Raw genomic sequence first — 4,970 nt, forward strand, 5'->3', positions numbered from 1 at the left:
CGCGGTATATCCTGGTACATCAGCGAGGACTCTACCCACAACGATCACCAGACAATCTTCATTGAACTACGAGTGGAGCCACAGGGCAGGATCATCATGCTCGAAACCGAGAAAGATGTCAGCTGGTATGCGAAAGCTTTGGATGAGCAGACCTTCATACAGGTATAGCTAGACCAACCAAATAAAGCAGGCGCGTCCACGGGAACAGCAGTCAATGTGATCCAATACATCGCCAAAGCATGTGACGTAACCATGCCTGGTCCTCATTCCCCAATAGAAGACCAAACTACTGGTGGAACAGTGGACTAGCCATTCCTCCGATCAGCCAGTCACCAAGCCAGAAGAGCGGCTCAGAAAGCGGTAGGCAGAATTGACCAAGGGCAAAAAGAGCGCGTCTATAAGCAAGCCCGTAACCAGTCACCAGTGACGAGCTGCTCGAGATCTGCGGTAGAATAGGAGATAACAAACCTCCGGGTCTGAATGGCGTACCAAATAGGGTCCTTAAGGTTGCTGTGAAATCCAGACCGGACATGTTCGCTAAGTTATTCGAAGCATGCACGTTCAAGGTAATATTTTCTGCATCACGGAAGCGGCAAAAGTTATTACTACTTCGTAAGGCTAGTAAACGTTCAGGTGAGTCAAACCAAGAGCCAGTAATCTATATAAGATTGGTTGTTGGGAGCCAGGGAGGCCCCTAAAATTCCATAAAATCTGATCGACCATTGACGCCATCAAAATGGTTACTGGCTTGGACGAAAATGCAATTCATGGAAAGGTTAGTACTAGCAAATATTGCGTGGTGGTGAACCTGGACGTGAGAAATGCATTCAATTTAGCTAATTGGAACCTAATACGGGAATCTCTGTAAAGATTGTCTTTCCCGCCGATTCTGCAGCTATTTTCAACTGCTATTTACAAGAGCGGAGACTTTGGTATGATACTGATGACAGACAAAAGGCCACAGGGCTCTCTACTGGGCCCAGTATTGCGGAAAAGCAGCACAAAGATGTTCTTAATGTCCCAGTTCCGGAGGAAGCCGCGGTGGTGGGTTACGCCGATGATATAGCACTGCTTGTAGTCGCAACGGACCTCGAAGATGCTACGTTATACCCATAAGAAATCATCAGTGCTATTACGGGTCGGATGAAGAGTTCTGGTCTGATACTTCCGGAGGAAAAAGCGGAAGTGGCCTTCATCAACAAGCACCGTAAAAAAAAGTTATCCTGCATTCAAATTGGGAATCACACCATCACTTCTAAGCCTGCCATCAAATACTTCAGAGTGATAATAGGCGGAAAGCTCAGCTATAAGCAATATGTGCAGTGTTCTTATGACAGAGCATCCACCGCAAGTTTGGCCCTGGCAAAAGTGATACCGAACGTGGGAAGACCACGGCACGCTTCCAGGTTGCTTGTAGCTAGAATAGTGAGTTCGAAGTCTATCTTTTCTTTATCGCAGACGAAAAAAGCCGAAAGGGAGAAATCTCAAAATAAATGGCAAGAGCGTTGGCAATGCTCGCGAAAAGGTTACTGGACTCATAGACCCATCCCTTCCATTAGAGAGACGGCACGGCGAGATTAATTATGGTCTTATCCAGTTTCTCAAGGGGCATGGAGGATATTGCCATTACCTCCACAGTTTTAAACTTGATACCCCCCCCCCCCCCCCATTGTCCAAACTGCAATGAAGTCCTAGAGGACTCCGAGCATGTATTCTTGCACTGCCCGAGATTTGTGGAAGACAGGAAGAACCTAATGGAAACTCTAGGAGATGTTCTTGTACCAGAAAATCTGTACGTAGAATGCTAGCATGTCAGGAAGACTGAGATGAGATCAACTCAATGATCGCATCTACAAACTACGAAAGGCAGAGGAGACAAAGAAAGCGCGGTACGCCACGTAGAAACGAAAGGTGGCCAAGCTAAAGTGAGCTGTCTCCGCCGTGGGATGTAATACCTTATGGAGGTTCCACCAGGCTTGGGGGTAGTCGGTGATAAGAATCCCCCATACTGGCGAGTGTCTTTCGAGGGTTTCCACTTCCGCCAAAAAAAAGACCCATCTTCGCTCCAGCTGAAACCGCGCGGGTTCAGCGCGTTCTCGTGGTCCCGCCAATGGGGGGTCACCGGGCGAATATGACGCTTCGCGGGCACTTTTTCGAAGCAGCCGCCGGCTCGTCGAAAGCCTTCAGCCTCGACAAGGATACCCACTTGGGCCCGCCTCAGACGTCGAGTTTGAATGAAAGCTCGCCCCGTTCCAGAACTTTGAAATGACCCTCGTATGGTGGTTGCAGCGAGGTGCGTCCACCCTGATGAGGACCTGATCACACGTCTCGAGACCCCTAGGGGTTTTGACCTCCAATGTCGCGTGTCTGGACGGTGTAGTCGGCCGCATCTTCGAAATCGTGTCCCTTAGCAGATGCAGCGTTCCCGAGTCGTTTAACCCTGATCTAATGTCCCGAACAGGATCGGCGAGAAGGCGTAGATTATCCCAATAAACCATCTCCGCTGGGCTGGCCGCGAATTCCTCTCACTGGGCTGTACACACCTTTGAGAAAATTTGAGAGCCGGTGGTATTGATATGGTGCTGCACATCGTGCTTCACCGGCATAGAAAAACTATAATACTTTCCGTAGTGATGTTGCGAAACTTTCGGAGGAGTACGCGAATGCAATGGTCGACAACACTTAGTCGCTTGAACTTCGTATTTCCGATGGTTCCAAAAAGCCGTCGAGGCCGATGAGGGTCCCTGCATACGACTACCGGAACGCCCCTTTCGGGAAGCATACCGATCGAGATCTACCTCTCGAACGTAAAGTACCCACCGTCGCAATGAGCTTGGTGATCACGTCCGTCAATATCGTCCCGAGTCGCCGCAGGCCAAGATGGTGCGGCTGCTCTCCGGAGGTCGCTACAGACAGAGAGACTTTAGCACCTAAGAGCCGACCTTATGCCCACCCAGCTGCTTCATTTCTCGCAGCAACTGGCTGGTGGTACGGTCGCCTAACGTCAGCTCATTCAACAAGTGATAAAACTTTGCTTCCTCATTCACTGAAAGGCGCCGAATCAGCTCCTCCTTCAAGCGGGCGTACGAGCACTCTTCTAGCACGTCCTTAACGAGTCCAATGGCCTCCTCGTTGAGACCGATAAGTGGGTGGTTGAAACCGCGCGCGTCCGCCATAACGCCGGCCGGCGCAAATTGCGTATCCAACTAGCGAAACCACGCAGCCAGATTGCATCGCAAAGGGAGGCACCCTAACCGCGACTGCAGCCAGCGGCATTGTCACGCTTTCCGCGGGTTTCTCCTCGCACGACATATTCCTCCGAGATTCTGGGAGAGCGGAGAAAAGGGATCACTCACCGGAGCGGAAAACGGCTGTGGTTCAGCTGAACTCGCGTTCAGCCGTGATATTCGGATGGAGCTTGGACTAGACAAGTGTCGAATCCAAGACATCCGCAAGAGTCATCACGAGCCGCATGCCGGACATAACACACTCTACATCGAAGCTATGACCGAGAGAGACTTCTACAAGTACCTAGAAATTCTGGGTCGTCGTTAGAGACGTTGGATGATCTCATTTCTGGCTGTACTGTCATGGCACCGATGCAATACATCGCCAGGCATAACGCTGTATGTAAGCTTATCCATCAAAACCTTCCATACAAGCATGGGCTGATCACGGGAACATGTCCGGTTTACCGATATGAGCCGCAGGCAGTACTTGATAGTTCTACTTACAGCATGTATTGAGACCGGCAAGTTATAATTGATCGCCATACTGCACATATAGCATGCACAAGCATGATGGACTGTTAGTTGACAAGACGGGTCGCTCCGCGTATATTCTTGTTGATGCTATCCCCCATAATAGCAACATTGAACGGAAATATGTGGAGAAGAAGGTGAACTATAAGCCACTGGGTCGAGAAATCAAATACATTTGACGTCTCGAGCGGGTGGTTGTAGTTCCCATAATATTGTCAACTACAGTTATTGTCCGTAAATTTCTCACTGCTTCCGTTGATGTCCTGGGACTTTTGCACAGTCTGATTCAAATCATGCAGAAGTACATCATTCTGCGTACGTGCTCGATGTTGCAGGGATTTCTCGACGGATTCTCCCATTGACCTACCACCGGCCACTACCACCAGCGGCCCTTTAACTTTTAAGTAGGTAGGATCGTCCGAGCTTAAATGCTTGGTGCTTGGTGCTAGTTTTAGGTAAAATCCGGCATCTGCCGAGATTGTGACTACTCGGAAAAAAAATATAGTTAATGAAAGAAACTAAAAGAAAATCGATAAAAGAAAATAAATGAAATGAAAGGAAGTTGCTTGTTCCCGGTGTTGCTCCTATCCATCCACAGCTGCAACTCTCGGACCGACTTCTCAAGGATGCTAATCACCGTATATCAGAACGCAAAAACACAGAAATACCGTTTACTAGATGAGATACGATTTCCTAAATCTCAATCAAAATGAATTAGAACAACTGGCAATTGTCAGGTTCTTTTGAAGGGAGTCTTTAGAATCGTTTACAGTGTCCCAATTGTTGCCGAATCTCGTTGGCAATATGATCAATCTTTTATTTAAACTCATTTAAATTAACACAATATCATAGAAATATACTTAAATTTGAAAAGAGTTAAATTTCAATACGTTCCGTCAGTTACATTAAATATCTCCTCTTTCTGTTTAAATCCGGTCTGCGGACGTGACTCCTCTTTTCTCTAGACTCTGTTGACCAAAATTGTTATTCCTGACATTTGCCGCCCCAATCTTGTGTCAGTCCGCCATATTGGCGCCTAGGTTCGCGCCTCCGAGGTGCCGCCACAGAAGAAACACATGACAAATGACTGCCACTGTTACTTAAAACCTGCAACCCTTCGTCAACACTTACCTGTGAAGCGTCATCGCGTACGCTGGACTAATATTATTTCATCGGAACTGGATAGGCCACATATTAGGGAGGGTCGAT

The sequence above is a fragment of the Hermetia illucens genome, chromosome 6 (assembly GCF_905115235.1).
Source record: "Hermetia illucens chromosome 6, iHerIll2.2.curated.20191125, whole genome shotgun sequence".
NCBI lineage: Eukaryota > Metazoa > Arthropoda > Insecta > Diptera > Stratiomyidae > Hermetia > Hermetia illucens.